The 25,641-nt window shown below is 38.6% G+C and overlaps 1 protein-coding gene across 13 annotated transcripts in view; it reads right to left on the reverse strand.

The window, feature by feature from the left end:
• Positions 1-25,641, reverse strand: part of Magi2 (membrane associated guanylate kinase, WW and PDZ domain containing 2) — a 1,248,503-nt gene that overhangs the window by 55,910 nt on the left and 1,166,952 nt on the right. The gene's annotated exons all lie outside the window — the stretch shown is intronic.

Here is a 25,641-nt window from a genome sequence, read left to right on the forward strand (position 1 = left end):
CAAAGGCTATAGTTAATACTAAAAACATAAGAAATATGACTGATACCAACATTCAAAATAACTTGGCACTTTTTCTTGAAAACAAAAAGTAAATATTTTAAGGCCTTCTCATTGAATTTATTGCCAGCTTTTGGCTCAGTGTAATATTTAATTCTGTATTGGAAGGAGTGATTGGTTTTGTGCTTCTCTGAGGATTTTTGTCATGCATCATTTGAATTTCCCTGGGTGCTATTACAATATTGCCTTCATTGAAAGTGGTGGTTGGTTGATATTCAGGTTTGATGATGAGTTTTCTATCATAATCCTTTGAATTAAAAATGAGATCCGCTATTCTCTAAACATGACTAATGCCCTTGTTAAATTTTGGCCATTCCCACTCTGTTTGCCAGAAGCTATTTGGTTAAATACCATTCCCTCCACAATTGTCAAAAGTGCCCAGGCTGTATAAGTAATTCCCATTTAACTTTTGTGAATAGACAGTTGGAATAAGCGAAGTTCTATCATAAACACATTGTGGAACTTCCAATGTGTCATTACTATCAGGAAACTTCAAATTAATATGTCTCCTTTTAGTGCAAGTTATTTAAGACAAATTAGCCAGGAAAAGCACAATGAGTTGCTTTGCAAAAATGCCATTCTAGTTATGTGCCTTAGATCTTGGTCTAAAGTCTGGACTGCAGAGAACCATACAGCCAAGAGGGAGTAGAAATAAGACCCTCAAAATGAGGGTCGTAGCCAGGAGTGACATCACTACGTAAAGAAGACTCTCTGAAAGGTCCTCTCCCTATCCAATGCCCTGAAGGTGAAGACATCTTCCTGTACTTGGAAGTACAGTGTTTGAGCAGAAGAATTGGATGGGCTCGCTGGCGTGAATTCCATAGCTACAGAAGAACTAGAAAGATACAACTAAGTTTGGGTTAAGGCCAACAACTTCCTTCAGGTTTCCTTAATTGTTCCCTTTCCTATAAGATATCAGATATAACCTGGAGTTGAGAAGTTTGCCAGAGGCTACGAATCTAAGTCAGTGGTAGAATGGAACCAATTATTCTTGCCCCAGAAGTCCTTACCCACAACTTAAATCTCATGGCACAGTAAGTATGAATTATAGAAGTGAAATGGAAATTCCAGTGAGTCTTTATTCCTAGTTCAACTCTCTTCTGAGCTTCTGATTCAAAACTCCAAGTGCTTAGTGGACATGTTCATCTGGATATCCAATTGGCAGCCCCAACTTGACAGCAGAAGTCAGGGCATATACTTCTCTCTTGAAGAAGCAGTTTTCCCACTAATTTCTAATCCTGGTTAATGGTGTCACCAATCACCCATGCCAGACCATGGGAGTCACATTGAACTCCATCCATATGCAACTTCTCTGCATCTGTCCTTATACTTACATGCGTCCCACTGCTGACTGGTTCCATTGGCGACTTTGAGTGATAATTCTAATATTCTCTAGTCACTCTATCTCCGTTATCTACTGATTATCACTAGGGTCATTTTTCCAAGGTCATTCTTCTCCAGTGAGTCATCCAGACCCTTCAAATGCAACATTTCTCTTTGCCTTATCCTCCCAATAGCCTGGTGATCTCATGACCTTTCTCAAGGTCAGCTCTCCTCCTTTCTTCTGGGGGATACCTACCTCATTCCTTTCATCCTCCCAAGCAGAAGTGTCTTGTATTGTTCATTAGTCACTGAGTCCACTATGATTTATCATTCCTTATTTCAGGTTTATGACTCTATGTCTTCCCTCCTTGAATTTGAGGGTCTTCATTTACTAAATGCATTTCCTACTACTTTCTATTACTATACATTAAAAGTACAATGGAGTTTCAGTGCAATATTTCCATAGATGTAAACAATGGCTTTTTCTGAGACCTATTATGTACCACAGAATCTACTAGGGATATAGAAAAAATGGTATGATTTCTATTTACAATTAATTCTCAGTATAGTTGGAAAAGAAAGTGGGTAGAGATAATTAATATTCAATGCCTCTTGGCTGGGACAGGTATATTCATAAAGTACTAAGGGGATGGAAAGGAGAGGCTTCAGATCCAGAATGAGTGGAGTTGGGATGGTGGAGAATAACTGGAGGTGGAGGCATCTTAACTGACTGAAGCATGACTTCAAACTCCCCCATTGAAAGCGAGATAAAGCTTTTTAGGAGGATTGCAGCATATCTACAAAGCTCTTCGAATTTGAGAGTTCACTATTTCTGGGAGCTATTAGAACTTTATTGGGGTCCCCAGAAGTTTGGACTTAATTTTGAGGGTAGTGGCATGACACTGAAAACAGGGAGTAATGTGACCATGGGAGCAGAGTGGTGCTTAGATGGCTCTCAGGACAACAGGGTTGGTAATGAAATGAAGAGAAAGGTAGAGGGAGTGAAGCAAGGAGCTGAGTGGGGTTGTCACATTGTCTATCCACATGAGAAATGAGGAGGGATGGAGCAGGTGGGTGAAGGCCTTGGTCCCCTTCACTGAGTAACTGGTATGGGGTGTACTGTCTGCACGTGTGAGCGAATGAAGTATTTTTACATGATCTGCTGTGAGCACCCCAGGAGAAGGGGTTTGTAAGCACTCCCTCCTCCCTCCAATTAAACCTTGCCAGGGCCACTGCCTGAGGACACATGTGTCTTGAGACAGATGTTTCGGTACAAGACCACACACAAGGAGAAAGAAGGTGAGCACTAACTTGTTTTGGTCCCTGGTTTCATACTTGAGTCTACCAAGACTTAAGAGAATGTGATGTTCTCATTCTGTTGTGTGTTCATTTTCTTCTCTACAGAGCTTATGAGACTAAAAGAAAAAGGTAACACATGAAGGAAGAAAAAAAACCTGAGTAGGAGAGGGAGCAGCAGAAGGGTTCAAGAGGAGCACAAGGGGTGACCTGACATCTGCATGTGTCATAGGTGGGGTTTGAGAAGAATCTGGGTAATATTTTCATGGTGCTCCCAGGAGCCTGGACTGACTTCTTCCTTTGGCAGTGTTCTATAATTTCAGTTTTCCATGTAGGGTCTCCTCAGTGAGGGGAGAGGGTAACTGAGATACCAGTTGATCTAGAGTCCTTATCCTCTCATCTGAGAGTCATCAATCTCTTGCAAGCTCCCTCCCCATTGTAAGGAAGCTGTTCAAGAAAGTCTGCTGGTTTCTAGTCTTATTGGGAGCAATGTAAATTTGGGAGTCATCCAATATATTACTAAATTCAGAAAAAAATCATCCAAGGTGTTTTGGGCATTTTAAAAAGGTGGTCCAACTCAGTGGAGCTAGTTTCAACCTTAACAAATACAGTCTAGGCCCAGCCTCAAGTCTTCTGTCTCCTGTGATAACATAAACAATGAAAAGGTTTAACTTTCGTCTTCAGGCTTATGTATAATCATCTTAGCTGGAACTTGCTGAATAAATTTGGGATGAGACTGTTCACTTTCATCCTCTCAGTACCTGGATGTATAAGAGGATGGGTTATCATGGGGGGAGATAAGGTTTGTTTGTTACCTTCTGACCTCATCCGACCTCATCTGCAGCTTCCACTGTGTGGCCAAAGAGCATCACTTTCATGTATCATAATGGGGAAATTGATAAAACGAATGCAAGATTCACAGCCCTCTCAGGATGGAGAAAAGGACCTGCTGGGAGTCTGATGTAGTCTTTCGCACTACAGAGGGGAAAGTTATGTTAAAATTAAGAGATGAAGTAGGGAAGGGAAGGAGCAGGAGAGAAAGAGAAGCAGACAGATATACAGAGAGAGTGAGAGAGAGAAAGAGAGAGTGAAAGAGGGAGAGAGGGAGAGAGAGAGCATGCACATAGGCAATTCGGGAATCTTTGTGTAGGTTTGCATGGGCCTAGGAACCATAATGTGCTAGGCACTTGTGGTAGAAAAGTTAAAAAAGACAACCTTCTCCACCAATAGTTGGGTGGGTGGCAGACAACTGTCATCCTAGCTATGTGAAGGGCTGAGATAGAGAGAATTGTGGTTCCAGGCCAATGGGGGTTACAGAAAAGTTCTTAAGATTCCATCTCAATGGAAAACGCTGTGCATAGTGTGCGGACCTGAAATAGATGGACCATGGAGCAGGCGCATGCCTGGGAAGGAAGCTAGACCATATCCCCAAAATATTTAGCATAAAGTTGGGTGCCATGGCTAATACCTGTAATCCTTGCTATTTAGGAGGCCGAGATCTGAGAATACTGATTTGAATGGAAAAGTCTGTGAGACTCTTATCTCCAATTAACTAGCCAAAAGCTAGAAATGGAGGTGTGGCTCAAGTGGTAGAGGGGCAATATTGTTAAGAAGCCACGAGAGCACGGAGCCCTTAGTTCAAGCCTCACAACTAGCACTTACAACAAAACAAAACAACAACAACAAAACAGCAGAAAAAAATGGCTGGAAGCATAGCTTGGTGTTAGTTAGACTATCTGGCTAGTATATGAGGTCTTGAGTTCAAATCCCAATATTACCCTCTTAACAAACAAACAAAAAAGAAGAAATACCAAATTTAATAAACTAAAAAATTAAAAAAAGAATTCTCTCCTTTTTCCTGTGTGTGGGAGAAATATGTAATACACACACACACACACACACACACACACACACACACACACACACACACACACGGAGTCTTCCTGCCTTCGGACAACTAGCAACCTCAAAAACCATATTTTTCCTGGCACTAGGGGCCCAATAACCCTAGCTACTCAGGAAGCTGAGATCTGAGGATTGCTATTTGAAGGCAGCCCAGGCAGGAAAACCTGTGAGATGATTATCTCTAATTAAGCACCAAGAAAGCTGGAAGTGGAGCTGTGGCTCAAGTGATAGAGTGCTACCCTTGAGCAAAAGAAGCTCAGGGACGGGGCTGGGGATATGGCCTAGTGGCAAGAGTGCCTGCTTCATATACATGAAGCCCTGGGTTCGATTCCCCAGCACCACATATACAGAAAATGGCCAGAAGTGGCACTGTGACTCAAGTGGCAGAGTGCTAGCCTTGAGCAAAAAGAAGCCAGGGACAGTGCTCAGGCCCTGAGTCCAAGCCCCAGGACTGGCCAAAAAAAAAAAAAAAAAAAAGAAGCTCAGGGACAGCGTTCAAGCCCCAGTACTGGCACAATAAAACCTCCATGTCTTTCAGCAAGGTAGCCTGAGGTGATGATTGCCTTTTTGGCACAGCCTGTAAGTTTTGCATTTATACTCATACAATTTGTACTCACACATCACAAAGAATTTTCCTTAATCACACTATTACCAAATCCTTGAAATTGCTTGAGGTGTTACAGATTTAAAAAATATTTTCTGGTCTTATAGGAAGAGTAAGGCAAGTAAAAATAAGTGTTGAGTTTTTCTTAATAATTCAGATGGTAAAACTTGGTACTGTATTATGCTTTTCTTTTTTTGAGATAGAGCTTTGAGGTGTAACCTAGGCTGACTAGAACTTTCAATCTTCTTGCTTCAACCTTCTGAGTGCTGAGATTACAAGCATGTGTAGCCACACCCAAGTCCGTATGCAATTTTATAGCCAAGTCATATAGAAAGAGTTTGGTTTGGCTGGATGGGATCTTTATAAAAATAATACTAAATAATGTGTTTACTTGGGTCCTGAATCTCAGCAGTCCCAGCCTAAAGCGTTGCTTGGTCAGCTTCACAAATATGCTTAGCTGGTGGTTTTCAATTAATTTATTTCCTTTGCTATACCACTAGAACCGATTTTGCGTGGTTATACATGAGTGAAGTGATTCTGTATTATAATAAGTTACTGAACTTACTTAGAACATTAGGATCTCATACCAATAAGCAATGGATGATCTTTATTCCATGCAGGTTTTATTGTGGGTCATAGTCATGGCTATTGCTCTGAGGTCACAGGATAGTGCTAACACGATTCCTTATTTATAGCCTGGTTTCTCTCATTCACTGTAGATCTCTCAAGGACATGAAACATACTTGTAGTCTCTGTGTCATCCAAACCTGCTCTAATCCTCAACAAGTAGGAAACACTGAGTCAAGCTACTCATTGAGTTAAAGTATGCTTGGTTTGCTTTCCAGTTATATAAACATCTAAACATCTGTACTCTCATGACAGTGGAAGTTTATCTCAGCATTCTTCCAGCTTTCTAGAAATACTGCCTTGAGCAACTTCATAATAATTTCAGTAGTACTTAAAGGAGACCAGATGAGTTTTAAGCAATGCCAACTTGCTCAAATAGTCAGAAGCAGGTAAAGAGATGAAAAACAAATGCCAAAGGACTGAGAGAAATAGGAATGAATGAAGGCAAAGTTTTTGAATGAAATCATAAGGTGCTAGAAAAAAACAAGGTACCCCCGCCAGTAGAGTCTTTATTGCTACAGGCACCATCATGGATGCTCAAACAATAGGATGCTCAAACAATAGGCTCTAATGGCTGGGATGGAGCAAAGGTCAGGCAGATTCTTGACTTGATAGAGATCTTTCCCATTTCATGGCTATTTTTATGATTAGCCTATGTTAGACGTTATTGTATTGGCATAAATATTGTTACAATGCTGGAGATTCAGCTTGGGGGTGGGGGGAAGGTGGTTCATGCATGCCAGGCAAATGTTCTTCCACTCAGCTACATACTCAGCTCTGTTAGATATTATTTAATAACCATTACAGTAAACATATTTTCCAAAGGGTAACATTGAGCATTTTGGTTAACATTCCCTTCTTTTCCATTAGACTTATAATTGAATTAGATGGGATGTAATTACCTCTTTAGGGCCTGGCTCTGGTTAGAAATTGTGTTCTGTGCAGTTGTCTCAGCAAGGGACAGGAAACCATCAAACCAGCAGGTTTTCTCCCACGGAGAAAACTTTTGCCCAATTGGAAATTGAAACACATGGTTGAGAGCACCAACACTGTGAGAATTTTTGTTTCAATAATTTGAGACAATTCATTTTATATTAAGCACAGTCTGAGACTTGCTTTGTACTATGTTCCATACAATCATCACTTGATGAGAAGAATTCCCAACAACTTTCAAGAAACTTTATACAAAGAGAAGTGTGAAATGGTTGTGTGGATGGGCAAGTCCTTAATCAAGGTTGTGGCTGACCCTGCACCTGTCTAGAAGGGTCAGAAAGGTGAAGGCCACCAGTGGGTGTAAAAAGTTATAGGCTACTGCGGAATTCTGAGGGTATGCCACCAGAGGTGGCTGCTATCCTTTCTTCCACATTTTTATTGTCGTGTATCTCACTTTATAAAGATTTAGTCATCCCATAAAGAAAGCTTAGTCTTTGATCTGGGCACTTTTCTTTGTGTTTGGGTGTGTTATCTTGGCTGGACTTGCAAATTAGGAGGCTGGTTTTGGTGGAGCTTCAGGAAAAGCACTCCACAAGGGAGCCTCCATTTTTTCTTTTTTTTTTTTTTTAAACTGCATCTATCTATCTATCTATCTATCTATCTATCTATCTATCTATCTATCTACTATCTATCTATCTATCTATCTATCTATCTATCTATCTATCTATCTATCCATCTATCTGTCCTCAGGCTTGGACCCAGAGCCTGAGCACTGTCCCTGGCTTCTTTTTGCTCAAGGCTAGTACTCTACTACTTGAGCCACAGCACCACTTCTGGCTTTTTCTGTTCATGTGGTGCTGAGGAATTGAATCCAGGGCTCCATGCATGCAAGGCAAGCACTCTACCGTTAAGCTGTATTCCCATCCCCTCCATTTTTTAAAAAAAGCCTCTAGATTTAAGCATAGAAACATAAAATTTAAAGATGGCTCAGTAACTCAATTATGGAAGTAGCTGAACTCTAAAAGATATTTGATATTTTTCTCACCACGTCTTTCCCTCATCCTCATCAAATATGACCAATACTAATCTCACACACACAGGAACTTTATTAGATTCCTGATTTTAAATATCCTTTCTTTTCTAGGGCTTTTAATTTTGGTTGAGGCCCAGTTCTTGAAGTCTTGTCCTCTCCTTGCTTTATGCATGCTCTGTGGACCATCTATTCCTTGTACTGGAAGGTTTCTAGAGTGTTTCTTTTTTTTTTTTTCTTTCAAGATTGCATATACTGTTCCATTTGTCTCCAGTCTGCATCCTTCCTCCTCTATTCAAACAGCTCAATGCCACTCACCCTTTAGGTGCTAGGACCATCTGTTTTGTACAGTATCATTCAGGGAGGCTTCTACTCCATCCAACCAGTTTCAGTAGACGCCTTCCCTGTGCACTTTGTTAGAATTTCTTTGCCAATATAATATTGTAAGCTACTTCAAAGAGGAACTCAGTCAAAGAGGAAATACTCCTATATAGATAGATGGATAAATGCTCATCATTCATCATATATAAAAGAATAGATGGATGGATGATTGAAAGAATAGAATTTTCCTAATTGTTTTTTTTTTTTTTTTGGACTTGTGCTTGTAAGAGTGGCTGTCTACTGAGAAGTTTATACTTCTGGACCCTTGTTACACTGATTGTTTTAAGATAGGGTCTCAGTTTTTGCCTAGAATCACGCCTGGACTAGAATTCTTTTATTTTAGGTTTTGTACTACATCTGTGATAGCAGGTGTGTGCTACTATGTCCAGATTCTCTGACTGGCCTGACTGGCCTGAAATTAAGATCCTCTTGATTTCAGCCTCCTACATAGCTGGGCTGACAAGGGTGTGTCACAGTGCTCAGCTATTGGGGAAAGGTTTTGGAAACTTTTGGCCTGAGTTGTTCTTAAACCATGATCCTATTGATCATGAGTAACTTGGATTACAGACATGAAAAACTATACCTAGTTGTAGTAGAATTTTATTTTAGTTTTACAAAATATGTCACTAAATTTGTCTATGTTTAACTGATATAAAACAGAGAAGTCCCTTATAATCTCTCATGTATACAAATATAATCTTTCACTGCTAATGCTAGTCATCATTATCCTCATTCTGTAGTTGAAGGAACAGAATACAATAGTAAGCTTTTGAAAATAATGAGTCTAGAAGAGAAGTAACTGCGCTACTGAGGGTGGAATAAATGGGGAAACGGGGCAAATGCTGGTTTACTAGAACTACTACTAAGAAATTAATAACTAAAAGTTCTTTTAGTGGTTTTCTATTTCTTATTTTATGACTTTAGATGGGTCTTTAGGAAAATCACTAGTATTATTGAACACTGGGCAGATAACTCACACCCTAAGCAAGTACAGACAAAGACAAACATTCCACAATTGTGGCAACAGATGTGAATGCAAAGAGGGAGATTTTAAAATTAATTAATTAATTTTGACTATTTTAAGACAATTTTTTAGAAGGAAGACAATGAAATGTCAGGGCAGTAGAAAGGAAGATGGGGTGAAGTGGGTCCCATGAAGGACCAAAGACAAACTGGTAGTCACAGTGCTGATCTTTCATTTCACCTAATAGACACGGATGTGTTCTTGACTTAGGTGTAGTCCCCTAAGTTTACAATGTGTTTAGACAGAATACAATATTAACATGCAAATAAAGCATTAAAGAAATTTTTGCAAAAAAGATGAAATATTCAACTGTAATTATTTTTAGAAAAGCTTACTCCATTTTGAAAGATCAACAAAGAGCAAAAGAAACCAGATAAGTAAAGGAGGCAATTTAAAGACAAGGCAGATGAGGCAGAAATAGTTTCCACAAAGAAAAGAAATCACCACCATCATTCCATTTTCCAATGTCAGCCTGACTGTTCAGGCAAGAGGAAGAGATGAGACAATATCCTAAAATTATTCGCCTGAGCAAGACTGGAAAGCTATCCCTGGCAGCTCAGCTAGCAGCTTATATAGTTGTCAGAAATCACTTACATTAGGTCATGAAGTCAGTTTCCCTAGTTGATTGAAAAATAGACAAAAGACAATCAAAGGGAAGACTTCCTATGGCAGACTCTGTGTAGGCTATCATTTCCCTCTCCTGGCTATAACTGAGAGAAAAAAGAGTATTTTTTTTTCTGTATGCTTATCTAATTGGATACACCTATAATGTAGATTTATGCAGCAATTATTCTATTGGTTCATGACAGTAAATCTTTTGTTTTCTGAAGCTAGCAATATTGCTTACCACATTACAGTAAGACTTTCTGCATTTGGCTAGACTAGATAATGTGGATTAGCATGGGAAAGGTATACCAGGATGGGTACCAGGTACAATTGTTAGCTGGGGGTTTGGAGAATAATTTAGTGATAGAATTATAGTAGAACTGTGGGCAGGCTTAAGGGAAATTCTAGAGGGTTCTTGAGGCATGGAAGTGCAGTGTAGTGGTTAGAATGCCACTTGTGAGATGAACTCAATGTAGTCTCAAAGTCAAGGTCAAAATCCGAGGAAGAGGGATGAAAGGTCTTATTTAAGGTCTTTCATAATTGTTACAATATGAAGAAGGCAAGAAGGTTAAAAAAGAAAAAAGAATAAGCTACTCTTTTCCTTGCAACAAGAAGTAAACTTACACACAACATTTTGCCAGCAAGTCACAGAGGAAGATAGCATCTCTTTTCTTTTAACACCATCATACCTCTGCTCCTAAAACTAGCTATCATAGACATAGTAACTTGTGTATTTCTCTAAGTCCTATGAAAAGCAATGGGAAAGAAACTCTTACAGGACATATAATCTTACCTTTCAGAACATAGCAGGACAGCAGAGACTATGGTTTATTTCTATAAGGTTCTTTGTAGTGTTTAGCACATTACAAACGTGTGTGTGTGTGTGTGTGTGTGTGTGTGTGTGTGTACTTGATTAATTTTAGAGTAAAGTAAGAAAAGGAAATACTTGTTGGTAATTATTGCTCTGATTCCACTGCTATGATCCGAAATGTATTTGACAAATCTTATGTGAGAGAAAATTTATCTTCAGTGTGCCAGAGTAGAGAGGTAAGGGTTAAGGGGAGGTATTGATGTTGTAAGAGTTCTACTCTCATGCATGGATTAACACTATTACACAAAAGTATGTACGGAGTTGGGTGCTGGTGGCTCATACTGGTAATCTACTCAGGAGGATTGAGGTTCAAAGCCAGCCTGGGAAGAAAAGTCCTCACGAGACTCAAAGTGGTAGGGTACTAACCTTGAACAAAAGAGCTCAGGGACAATGCCCAGGCCCCGAGTTCAAGCCACACACCCAAAACAAAAAAAGTACTTATGGGTATGGATAGGCTCTTGCTTGCCCTTTTGTTTCCTATCATGTGAAGGCACAGCAAAACCCACACCAGATGTAGGCACCTTAATCTTGGGCTTCTCAGACTACAGAAGAGCAAGAAATATATTTCAGTTCCTCCTTCACCCATTTCCAGGTATTTTGCTATGACAGCACAGACCGAGTCACCCACAGTTCACACACAGGGGCCCTGAACATGGCCAGCCCACCTTAGTGATCTTTGTACTTTATTCTATTTATTTCAGATATCTATTTACATATTCTACTTACTTTGGAGTCCTTGTTTTAGAGAAAAAGGGATCAAGGAAAGACCACAAAGCTTATAGGTAGAGGTAAGGAGACCAGATACAGGTTTTCTAACTCCACATCCCAGAACTCTCTGTTCTATGGGTCTGCTGCAGCACTGTTTAGGAGGGGAGGTAGACAGCACAATCATTCTTTTTCTTGGTTCAGAGTTCAAGCTCCCTTCCTATATGAAAAAGATGCATTTGAGATGTTGGTGATTTATTATCCATTTCTGAGAAACAGTTGAGAAGTACATGTAATCAAGTCACAAGTGGCTTTAAAATTGAGTTCATTGAAGCATGCTTAAGAGTGAAATGAGCCTGGCAATGACTGTGAATAATCTTGTTAGTACTTAATAGGCTAGAACTTCCTGTATCATGTTAACTTTTCAAATGCTAGTTTAACATATATCAATATATATGTAGTCAGCTGCCTGTGGCTTATGACTTTAATCCTAGCTACTCAGGAAGCTGAGATCTGAGGATTGAACCACCCTGCGCAGGGTAGTCCAGGAAACTCGAATTAACTACTCCCCCTCCCCCTCCAAAAAAAGTAGAAGTGGAGCTGTGGCTTAAGTGGTGGAGTCCTAGGTTTGAGGAAAAAAGCTCAGGGACAGCATCTAGGCCCTGAGTTCAAGTGCCAGGACTGGCGCACCCATGCACACATGCATACACACTCTCTCTCTCTCTCTCTCTCTGTATCTATTTATCTATCTATCTATCTATCTATCTATCTATCTATCTATCTATCTATCTATCTAAACACCTACAGAGCCATATTTATAAACCCCCATACATGCAATCAAACTGACTAAAGTACAGTAAGCCCAAGAATGAGATTCCATGGTGTGACCCTTATGAACAATTAACAGACAATTTAACAAAATGAGTATCAGGAAGCTGTGACTTATGTCTTGACTGGGAGAGAGGTGAGGGCCTAACAGAGGGTGCAGATGAAGGGAAAGAGGAGTAATGGACAAATAGAGTCATTATATTCAATGTACATACATGAAAAAGGAAGTAAGAAATTTGAAAGAAAGGAAAGGTGGGGAGAATGATGGAATGGTGACACTGTTCAAGATGCATTGTACACATTAAATGGACATGTTACATTGAACTTTCCTTGTACAACTATTTGATGATAATAAAAATAATATTAAAATGCTAATTTTTCCAGGTTCCTGTGGCTCATGCCTGTAATCCTAGCTACTCAGAGATCTGATGATAAAGGTTTGATGCCAGATCAGGCAGAAAAGTCTGTGAGACTCTTATCTCCAATAAACTACTCAGAAAAAGCTGGAAGCAGTGCTGTTGCTCAAGGGGTGGAACAGTACTGGCCTTGAATACAAGGAGGCTCAGGGACAATGACCAGTACCCAAGTTCAAGCCCCAAGACCAGTCTCCCTTCCCGCCTAAAAAAAAAAAGTCAAAACTAGATGTGTGAGCCAGTCCAGGCAGGAAAGTCTTTGAGACTCTTATCTCTAATTAACCACTTGAAAACCAAAGTGGAAGTGTAGCTCAAAGTGGTAGAGTGGTAGCCTTGAGTAAAAAAGCTCAGGGACAGGCCTTGAGTTCAAACCCCATGACTGACAAAAACAAAATAAAGCAAAACAAAACCTATATGAAACCTATATGAAAGTTTCAGATGAACAGGATCATGGCTGAACTTGTGGTCTCTTTGTGAATTTCACAGAGAGCATACAAACTAGTAGTAGAGTATCCAAACTACCATCAGAGAACTCACTAGAATCTACTATTGTTGTTTGCTGTAATTTTAAAACAACTCTCCAGGAACCTTTATTTATGGCCACCATATTCAATGGTATTGGCAATGAGTATGTAGATTACAATAATTTTTCTATGTAAGTGTTAAAACTGAATAAACAGACAATAGGAGCAGTATTATATCACTATCACTTTGGTGCACAAAATAAACATCTATTTTACTTCCTTTCACTATTTAAAGTCACATATTAATTTACTTAAATTTTACAGCTAGGAATGTAGCTGGGTGTCTAAAAAAATCTTGTTTCTGTTCAAGTTAATTCAGATTGTCCACCCATGCATGAGAACAGCTGAGCTATGAAATTGGGCAGCATGTTTTCTGGCAATAATGAGAAGATAATATTCTTTAGGAGTATTTAAGTGACATCACTATTGATAGGTTAATTGGAAATAAAAATGTGAAGCTTTCTTAAATCACTAGAATAAAAAGCCTCTGGTTTATTGTAGCTTTGCAATGTACTTTCTGAACTCTTCCACTTTCTAGTTTAGGTTAATAACTGTGTGATTAGTATAACTGTGGCTGCTTTCAGAATTCCACATACATCCATACCAAATGAGCCATTTTTTTCAGAAGGAGACTTTCCCACACTTTTCTTGACTCATTGTCATTGTTCCCTGTACTCCTTAATCAGTCTTGAGAAATGAAATGCAGAAAATATTGGATGGAGAAAAGAAATACAATTTGATGTGGGGTCAGGAGAGCTGATTGTACTTGGGAAGCTGGCATAAGAGGTATTCTCCATGTTCAGAGCCCAAAGCACCACTTGCTGCTATTTGAGAGTTTCATAATTAATTATTGTGAGGAAGGCAGCTAAACTGGAGCTACTCTATCATGCATTCCAACTATATTCAAATTATCTTCAGTTCTTTATATGAATATTTATTCTTATGTCGCTAAGATACATGAATTTAGGCTTCTCTATCTATGCAAAGTTTTCAATTAATGACCTAGAGTTTATTATGCAGTTGTGAAAAAAAAAGTTCCTTTGCAATTAGCAACTAACCACAGTTTTATTTCAGATTTGTTCTAGGAATGTCAGAAACATCATCTCACTTAATTCTCAAATGGACAAACAGATAAACCCTTGATGGACTAGAGGAAGCAAGAGAAAAATTCAAATTACCTCTGGAAAAGAGAATTCTAAATTATGTGTACTTCCACTGGGAGCTGTTAACAAATAACAGAGTGATGTCATTGGTAGCAAGGTATCAAGTTAATTGTCACATGATTACTTAGCTGGAGCTGTTGTATATACTTACTAAACACTTTAGTATGAGTTAGACAAGTGTCTTTAACACTTTGAGTAGATGAGCATTTATTCAAGAATAACTTGGATTAACTTTATGAGTCTGAATCTGTTTCAGTCTTCCATCTCCCTGAGTATATTTTCTGGTTTTCCATTCTAGGTTTCCTGCCTTCGACTATGACTCTGGTTACCTCTTGCCATTTCCTCTAATTTTTGTATATCTCTCAGCAGTTGCCCTCCAGCCTACCTACATTCTCTGTAATGTTGCTACTTTTGGAGGCTTATCCTTCCTGTATTTTCTCTGCATCACCTTGCCTCATTCTTGGTGTGATGTAGTGGTGATTTTACTAATGGGGACCACATGTTACCAAAAGAACCGAATGTACATATAGAAATAGAAAACCTCAAATTCACCAGGCTTCCTAGAAGAATAATTGTGTAGGCTTAGCCTGATGGAAAATCCTTGTTTTCTAAGTATCTCACACTACTAATGTAACCTGTTTGATTAGACTGTCTCTAGTCACTGAGGTATAAATGTAAAATTGATTCATTTTTCCAATAAGTGCTACCAGCTGTGCTTGGTCAGTCCTCCACCACTTTCCTGCTGGGTAGCAGTCCAATTCCATTATTTTTCAACATTTTTAGCTATTAAAAAGTCAAGTGCAGTTAGCCGTATAATCTTCAATAATGCTTCCCTTTCTAATTGCAAACTAGACTGAAGGTTTGAGCTTTTAATCCCCTATCCCAAACTCTGCCTCTTCCTCTCCCACTCAACATCAACTTTCCCCATGGATTATACAATCTATAGACTCTTCGGTAAGAATTATAAGGGTTTCTGCTGCTTACAGCAAAGGCTCCACTATAATGATTTTGTTTTGTCAGCCATGAGGCTTGAACTTGGGATCTGGGTGCTATCCCTGAGCTCTTTACTCAGGGCTAGTGCTCTACTACTTTGAGCCATAGTGCCACATCCAGTTTTCTGGTGGTTAATTGGAGATAAACTCATGGATTTTTCCTGTCTGGGCTGGCTTTGAACTGTGATCTTCAGATCTCAACATCCAGAATAGCTAGGATTACAGGCATGAGCAACCAGTACCTGGCTATATTGATTTTTTTTAATACTACAAGTCATCCTATAGTGTCTTCTTGATCCTTGGAAAATGGTGGGAAAAAAGTACTGGCTGATATAGAATCTCTTCTCTTTGTTTCTTTATTTCTACAGTCTTTTTCTCCTATCCCCATTCTGTTAGGACTGGCTCAGCTACATTTAGCAAGAAGCAATCACTACTCTCCCATGGGGTAGATGGCAAGGACAGTTCAGTCACCCCTGGAAGGGGAGCATCGAACAAGTACAAAATCTTTTTCTTTAATGGAGAGTAGAATGGAGTGGGGGAAAAGGATGCTTAATGCTTCTCAAGTTCTATTTTCTCCTAAAGAGAATGTAGAGAAGACTATTATCAGTTGGGCCAGTGTTGTGAAATAACAACTCCAACAGGCCCACAAGGAGAGACCTCAATATTGATGACAGTCTAAAAGATAGGTGAGGCTAAAATATGAAAAAAAAAGGGGAAGATGTAGAAGGGAGGCCATGAAAGAGTAATAGAAGAGTAAATTTGATTATATGTATAATATATATATAGTCACTACTAATGAATGCCAGTTCGCAGTACCCTTCCATCCTTGCCAATATTTAGAACTTCCAGACTTTCTTTTTTTGCAAATCTAATAGATGTAAAATAGCCTTATTGATTTAGTTTTTCTGATGTTAACTATCTTGTCTTATGTTTATTAGCTACTTGGGAGTCCTCTTTATAAATTTCTTCATCTTGTACTTTATTTTTCTCATTGAGTTGTATTTTTGTTATTAATTCATAAAATTTGTTTAGTATTTATATGTTATGGACAAATGTTTTATATTTATTTTCAAACACAAAGTCATTTTCAAATACAAATGATTTCCAAGATATTTAGGTTACATATAGTGAATAATTATCAGAATTTCAGGCTTCAGCATGATACCTACATTTTATTTCTACACCTCACTAATAAAGCATCTTGAAAAACATTAAGTACCAATTACTAACTCAATTATTTATGTTATATTTTGCAGATAAAAGTTTTATTGGAAGTTAATCCATGGCAATTTAAGAGATCTTTAGAAAATGACAGAATATTTTTTTCTCAAAGAAATCAGTCACATAAATTAAAGAAGAAATATATTAACCATCCTATTATTTTTAGTGAAATATTTTAGTGAAATATTTAGGAACTAACTTAGTTTCAACAGACTGGTTTTATACTACTGGTTTTACAACTACCTAGCTGCCCAGAGGCTTGAACTCAGGGCCTAGGCACTGTCTCTGAGTCTCATTGTGCTCAAGGCTAGTACTCTATCACTTGAGACACAGTGTCCCTTCTGGCTTTTTTGAATAGTTTATTGGAGATTAAGAGTCTCATGAGGACTTTTCTGCCAGCTTTGAACCTCAATCCTCAGATCTCAGCCTCCTGAGTAGCTAGGATTACAGGCATGAGTCACTGGTGCCCAGCTTTAGTTGGGTTTTTGCCAGGTATAAACATCAGGCTTATGTAGAAAATTTTCTGAAACCACTCTGTCCTTTTTCAGATTTATACATTTTGAACACAAATTTGCAAGCAATAACATATCCACAAAAAGGCAGATATTTCTGCCTCTGCAAAATAAACCCCTGACACCACATATTATTACAATGTCATATATTAAATTTCATAAAAACGAGCTTCTACAGGCTTCTCTTCAATTTCTCCTTATTACATGGAGACACAATATATTTGATAACAGAAAAAGATATGAGACATGTTTTGTTCCATTGGCCTAATAGATACCAAGTTCTTTTAACATATTCAAGGCATTTCTGTTTTTTCAGTTCACTCTTCTCAATGCAGGATTTATTGCTACTTGGATAACTGAGAGTTAAATAGAAAATTTATAGGTATTGATTTTCTATTTTCTCTTAAGTTCTGTTATAGTATTGGTACTATAAATTTAGATGCTCTGTTATTAGGTGCCTATACATTTATAATTGTTTTATCATCTTGATAGAGTGTCCACTAATATTGGTGAGGATGCAGAGAAAAGGAACCCTTGAACACTAATGGACATGTACATTGGTATTGCCATTATGAAAAACAGTATGATGGTCTGTCAAAAACTTGGTAGACACCATACTAAGTGAAATAAACCATAGACAGAGAAATATTGTATGTGGAATCTACAAAGTTATGACTCAGAAAATCATATAGTAGAATGCTGAGGGGTGGGGGAAATGGAGAAGTTTGAACTACAACCTTTCCATTGTAACCCAATTAAGTTTAGAGGTTTAATGTATGACATGGTAACTATAATTAGTAATGAAGTGTTTACTTCAAATTTGACAAAACAATAGTCCTTAAATGTTTTCAGTCTTCCATAGGGAGGTGAACTCTCCCAACACTGCCCTCTGTGTTAGATAGGACGTATGATTTTTCAAGACCTGTGTGTAGCCAAAGCATCACAGGATCTCCAAAACAGGCTTTCATTTTCAGAAAACAAGGAAATGACCAAACTTACTAACAGACATGATGATTTTTTTCCCTTGCATCAGACAGTGGAAAGTCTTTACAAATGAAATTCTGATAGCAAAGGGCCATGGATAATATAAGTGCAGAGTTGTTTTGTTTGAAGCAGGGGAGTAGGAATGGGAAGGTATCCAGGTTCCTGCTAACTTCCCTCCTGTGTTATTATCTTGCTTCCCTCCGTACTTTAGGAATTCTCTAGAGTCCTGAGAATTATTTGTAATTTTTTTCCACATAAAAATAAGCACAGGGGAATAGGGCTATGTCTTCTGTCCTGTTCTATGATACTATTTTGCTATCAGAAATTTATCTTCTCTTTTCTAATATTCACCTGTTGAAGGCCCATAGAGACCTCACACAAATCTCACTTCCTCTAAGGAATCTTGCCAGGACACAATTTATCAACCTATTGCTGACAATCAGTGGTTCTATTATAGCTACAAGAATTGCATGCAGTAGGTACGTTGAAACAATTCTAATTTTTTTTTTTTTTTGGCCAGGGCCTGAGCACTGTCCCTGGCTTCTTTTTGCTCAAAGCTAGCACTCTGCCGCTTGAGCCACAGCGCCACTTCTGGCCATTTTCTGTATATGTGGTGCTGGGGAATTGAACCCAGGGCCTCATGTATATGAGGCAAGCACTCTTGCCACTAGGCCATATCCCCAGCCCGAAACAATTCTAATTTTTGATAGTAGATCCTAATACACTCTTAGACTCATTCACTTGTCAGATTATATTTCAATTACTAGTTTTGGAAATGCAGCTGTGATAATCATGGCTATTATGGCAGTCATCTCTGATTTTATGTTATGTAGCTATACAGACATCATCCAGTATATATTTCCAAAGAATATGGATTGAGTCCTTTGTTATAATCAGTTATCATTCCTGTATCTCCTTTGTTGTCATAAGCATTATCCTTCATTAAAAGATGGCCTAGAGTATGGGAGGCAGTGTTATGTACTTGTACTAATTGCCACATTTAATCATTGTAAAACTTTTCAAGATGTCTATGCTGTGATCTCACTTTTGTGAGGACAAAGTTGAGGTTACCTAGCTTATAAGTGACTAAGCTGGAATTTGCTCCACTCTAGGCTCTTAACACTTGTGCTACTTTGCCACCCCCAGTGCTTTGCAGTGTTTCTCTGCATATTCTAGAAATGTTTATTCTGGTAAGTAATGAATAAATACATGCTCAATTGCTTACAGCTGAAAGCATGAAAAATATACGTGAGGATGCTTAGGATGTGAATTGAAATATTTCTCTTTACACTTGCATGATTTTGAAAAGAATCTTTATACTTATATTAGTACCATCTTAGCTCAAACTGGGAGTTGAAGTGCAAAGTGAATCTATTGGAATTTTCATGTTGCTGGCAGTCTGTAGGGAAGGGAACTGATGACTGAAGTCATAACTGATATTTTCCCATAATTGGCAGTGTCTGAGCCATAGAGGATTATACCCTAGGATTAATTCTCCTTTGTTGAGACACATTCCTAGCTTTCTATAACACTCTAGAGAGGTACAGTATTAGGCTACTATGGACCAACACACAAAAAAACTGGCTAGTTATTACCAATGCTCCCTGATATCTAGGAGTCTTACTCCCGATTTCAATTTCCTATGTAGAATTGAGCAGAGGGAACAGCTTATAGGAATATCTCTAGAGGACAGATGAGGAGAGATGCTCAACAAGGGAGAGAAAGAAACCTTTGTCCCTCTTGCTACTATGCCACATTCCCAGTGTTTCCAGAAATGCACTGTAAGGAGAAGAATGTTGTGAGAGGACCAATGGTCATGAATTCCTAGCATTTGTACCAATTCAGAAAACCTTTGTGAATGCCCATGAGGTAGAAAGCACAAATAAAGTGAGTGAAACAGATGACTACACATAATACTACATGTCAAAGTACTTATAATCTGGTATTAAATTTTTACTATAAAATAGAATAAATGAAATGTTGCAGTTGAAAATTGTAAGATAAATCTCTTCCTTAAACCATAGACAAACTCAATTCATTTTGGATTATGTATTTAATGCTTAAGTTTCTATACTACAACTTGTAGAAAAATAGGACTTTAAGATAGGAAAGATTTTTTAAACAAATCACAAAGTGCAAAAAGCACAAATATTGATATATTTGATCTGAACAAAAACACATGTAGCTAACAAAAACCTAAGATCTATCAAGTATGAAAAGAAATAAAGAAAGCTGACAATGGCAATAAAAAGTAGGCAACACATATATCATAGAAGAAAAAAAGACTCGAATATAAAGAGATGTTAATTAGCAATCAAAAAGAACATGAAAACCATAATGATATACTATCTCATATCTATAACAATGACATGAAGTTAATAGTAATTTTATATCAAATGTTGACAAGATGCCATGCAATAGGGAGCCATATACTGTTTGTAGAATACATACACTAGAAAAAAATCCAGAAAGTTTCTCATTCATTTGTAAATTTGAAATTTCTCAGACTTCAGTACCCATAAAATGTACAACTATAAATATACATGTGAGAAAATCTTCCATGTGTTTACCAGGAATTAGAAGTATGTCACTGATATCAATATTTTTAAAAAAAATAGTTAAGTGTTGGAAAGCACCCACAATTGGAAAATAAATGAATGGATAGTTAAAGTAGTACAAATAGGCAACTATAGTAGCAAAAAGTAAGTAAATTTACAGTAATACCAATTCATTGCAATGAATTCACAATATTAAGCTGAAAAAGAAAGAAATATAAAAACAAAAACAAAATGATGTCCAGGAAGCTCAGTTATTGAGAGGCATGGCTGGCTATATATAACATCTATATAGAAGAGCAAAGGGATGATAGGCAGAATTCAGAAGAAGAGTGAGATGGGGACATGGTATGGGAAAAAGCATAGCTCAATTTTCTAAGGTAGTTAGTGCTTGCATAAGTACCCAAATTAATCATTAATACACACACATATATGTACATATATATATATATATATATATATATATACTGTAATCAGTTTTTTTCCACAATGATATAGCCAAAAAGTGACTTACTAAGTTCCAAGCAGAGAAACTTTAATCTGAATGGGGGTAAGAGTAGGTGAGAATCAGGAATTGAAGAAGGTTCCTGGTGAAGTGAGAATTGGTCCTTGAAAGAGTGGACCTTGTTGGAGGATAAAATGTTAACATATAGAAAATTCCACACAGAAAGAGCAGGACCAGGAAGAAAATGTGAAATGGCCCTGTGTGTTATGGGAACAGCTTCAGCTGGAGTCTAAAGTAAGATGTGGAAGGATGGAACTGTACGGGAGGACTCAGGGTCAAAGGCAGGTTGTTGTAGACTTGGGGAATCAGTGACTTGATTACACCTGTGTTTGGGAATACCATTTTAGCAACTATGAAACATGCATGGGAGAAAAGAGGGGCAGATGGAATCTATTTGCCTATGGAATAACTCAGGTTAACAAAGATGTGGAATAGGAAAAAGAAGAAAATGCATAACTTGGGATCTAACTTACATTTCTTAAATGTACGTGTCCATTTCCAGAAAGATGTAGACTAACACAAGGGGTGGTGGCTCTCTTCAGCCCGATCCATGCACTGAGCACATCCCTGAGTTAAGTGGTTAATTGCTGGCTCAGCAGCTTGCCCCCATTGTCTTTGATATATGAGGTATATATCTCCATTTTCTGTAGTCTTTATTCTCCAGCTAGGAAACTGTATTTTGAAATGACCTGTGTCCAATTCATAGCCCCCATCCACCCTGTCCCCACTCACAGATTGCCTACATATACCTTTGCTCTCTGGACTGGAATTTTCTCAAGGTCTTAAATAGGAGCTAAAAGTCATGTGAACAGTTGTTGGAGGGATTGTTTTTCTTCTGCAAGAAGCACATACTGCTGATCTTCTTCTAAAGAGTGCTGCTATATTCATCCCTGTAGTAGATAATTACACAAGGATGTGAGATGGTGTAACAACTGGAACAAGTGGCTACTTTGGAATGGAAAATCCACATTAGGTATTTGAAAGCATTATCAATCCACAGGCCCCAATCAATGAAACATAAACCTGCCTTGGGTTCTGTGCTATGTCACATAGTACCAAGTAGAAGTGATGAATCACAGATACAGAGAAACAGCTGTTAAGAAAACACATATTTGGTCAAGTTAAACCACCCAGGTTCAGACACAGGAGTGATCTTTCCATCCTGAAAAAGGAGTAATGCTGTTTCTGTGTTCAATACAGCAGGTGACAGGAAACAGCCACAGGAGCAGGACATAGTCTAAAGATGGAAGATGACAATAAGGGCAATGCTCCCAGGGCATGCCAAACAAGAAGAGTGAATATAAGAGCCAAATTTAAGAACTAAGTGCTCTGTCTCATCTATGGAAATCAGACAGCATTTCCAGTAGAAATTGAAAAAAAAAATCAATCTCATAGGAACAGAGTAATGTGAGCAACCAGAGGCTGGGGTGATCAGGACAAGAGGGGAAGATGAAAGATGATGGTCAAAGGAAACAGAATTAGACTTAGAGATCTATTGCAGATCAAGCCACTAGAGTTAATGATAATACACTGTCATTCTTTAAAGACCCCCGCAGAGTAGGTGGTAAGTGTTCTTGCAACATACGTATGGTAATGCATTTATTCATTAGCTAAAACAATGCGCAATCTATGCTTACTTCAGAATATCATATTATACATGAAAAATACAAGGTTATCTGATAATTTGAATAAAATTTCTTTTCTTTTTTTTAAGTAACTAGCTATGGGGATCTTCTGAATTGCTAGATGTGTGAAGCAAATCTTGCGTGAATGGATCCAGGGACATTTCCTGATTAAAGCTGTGAAGTGGAGATGACTCCAGTAACTGAGTGACCATAGGAAAGATCTAGGTCTCTGGGGGAGAGATGAAATGACAAAGAGTCTCAAAGGTGATGAATTCACATAAATACTGCTTTGTGAAAAGGAAAGTGTAAGAAAATTTTATTCATTCTCAGGCACAAAGAAACAACAGTGTCGTATAAAAGAGGAAACAGTATCCACAAATCTTGCCCTCACTGCTGAGGCAAGTCAAATGTGTTTTTCAGACCAGAACAAGGGTTTATATATCTTTTTCTTTCTTTCCTATAGGCACTAAAGAGGAAAGTAAAACAAAAAAATATACTCATGAATAATTAAAATGCAGACTCTCCTCACTTCTAATTTATTCATTTTTTTCTCTCTTTCCATGCCAAGATACAATCCTAATGCTAACCCTTTGATTCCTTAACCAAACCTCTAACTAGCCCTCATGGGAAGCTGGGTTTGAAATAGTTTAAGGTTGGGCATCCAATTGAAGAAGAAACAGAGCAGACAAATGGAGCCCTCCCTATGTGGGATAATGAGCTCTGAATAATTGACAGTGGAGTATAACGCCAAGTGAGCTGTCTCTGCTCCCTGTGGCTCTCTTTTCTAATCAACACACCATTCTCCCTCATTCCTGAAAGTAACTCCTGTAACTCATTTAACACACTATGTTCATAGGTCAGATTCTGCAAAAAAAAAAAAAAGGTAATGGATTTGATCTTTGTGAGGTTTTCCGTTTTCTTTTTTGTCATAAAAGACATGGAGCAGAGCCCAAATGATAAAGGGGGAAAATCTCTCATTTGCAGATGATCTGAAGGATGATTCGGTGATGGCTGAGAGCCAATTGGGCACCTGAAAGAAGCAGGCTGCAATGACATAAAAGGTAGACACAATGCAGAGGTAAGCTTTCTAGGTTTACAGAGTCCCAGCACCCAGAGGAGATGAAACATTGTGGGGAGGATCTTTGCAATGTGGGGCTCCCAAAATGATCTACCAGAATCCACAAATTACTTTAATTCTCCAGTCACTCTGCTTTATTCCCCTTGTAAGTACCTGTTATCGCTCTTTTTCCCATGCTTTCAATTTCATCCACCTCCTCAGCTTGTTTATCTGCATTGACTTGGTGGGGCTTAGCTCTGCAGAGTTTACATCTTCTGCTAAGCCCTGGTTATCCCATCATCCCCACTGCATGGGTCTCCTGTGGACCTTTTCTAATGGGCTCTAGCCTGTCTTGTAATCTTCATTCTGTCAGGCGTTTAATACTCAGTGATTTTGAAGTCTTTTATTATTTCTAGCTTGAACTTATTTTGCTTTCTTTCCACTCTTACTTTGTCATCTATGTGTGGTGATAGGAAGTTTGCATAAGAGGAAAACATGTCTTGAAATGTCTCATAGTTTAAGAGTAAAGATATTTTTAAAGGCATAAGAGGGTTTTTTACACACTATATCGCCAATGCTACACAATCTGTAATAAATAAATATACCCAACAAAAGGGTAATGTATTTATCATAAGACACTTCTAATTAAAAAAAAAAAAGCTGAGTTAGTAGAATTCCACATACTTTCACATATTCAGTCAGCAATAGCAGTTCATATACTGGTTCATTAGGAGTCTTTGTGGCCTTGCACGAAACATAGTTTATTAACTACAAGAGCTAAGAAACAAACTTGCAGTATTCCGAGGGCACGTGTGCGTGTGTGTGCGTGCGCGCGCATGCATGCACACGTGCACGCGCTGGTCTCATGGCTTGAATTCACGGCCTGGGTGCTGTCCCTAAGCTTTTGTGCTCAAGGCTAGTCCTCTACTATTTGAACCACAGCTACACTTCCAGCTTTATGGTGATTCATTAGAGATAAAAGTCTCATGGATTTTGCTGCCCAGGCTGGCTTTGTATGTCAATTCTCAGATCTCAGCTTCTCGAGTAGCTAGGATTACAGTTGTGAGCTACCAGTGCCTGGCTCCTTTGTTTGTTTATTTGTTTGTTTTCTTTGTGCTGGTCTCCCAACTTGACCCTAGGGTCTGGACACTGTCTCTGAGCTTCTGTGCTCAAGGATACTATTCAACCAACTTGAGCCACTTGTGGCTTGTTGGTGGTTAATCAAAGATAATCTTCTCGGGCTGGGGATATAGCCTAGTGGCAAGAGTGCCTGCCTCGGATACACGAGGCCCTAGGTTCGATTCCCCAGCACCACATATACAGAAAACGGCCAGAAGCGGCGCTGTGGCTCAAGTGGCAGAGTGCTAGCCTTGAGCGGGAAGAAGCCAGGGACAGTGCTCAGGCCCTGAGTCCAAGGCCCAGGACTGGCCAAAAAAAAAAAAAGATAATCTTCTCATGGACTTTCCTGCCCAGGCTGGCTTCAAACTGGGATCTTCAGATCTCAGCCTCTTGAGTAGCTAGGCTACCAGTGCCTGGATAGTGTTCTATATTTTGGAGGTTACTGTCCATGTATTTGTTGAATGGTGACTATCTACTGACTGCCTACCACGTGCACATCTCTGGCACTGGGCATGATGGGAGAATACAATGCATTATATTTCAGACTCTTATGGAGCTTAAACTCTGGAGCAACAGGTGTCCTACAGGATCACACATATTCCTGTGAAGTTAGTTCTGTGACAAATGCCATGGAGATGTGCCTGGAATAGCAAGAGCCATGACAGGTCATGGGACCAGACTGAAAAGTGGAGAGAAGCCTTTTCTGAGACATAAATTTAGCTGGACAAAGGGGAGGCACAGGTGCAGAGGACAGAGAAGAGTATTTGTGGGAGTGGTTATT

The sequence above is a fragment of the Perognathus longimembris genome, chromosome 2, assembly GCF_023159225.1.
Source record: "Perognathus longimembris pacificus isolate PPM17 chromosome 2, ASM2315922v1, whole genome shotgun sequence".
Lineage (NCBI taxonomy): Eukaryota > Metazoa > Chordata > Mammalia > Rodentia > Heteromyidae > Perognathus > Perognathus longimembris.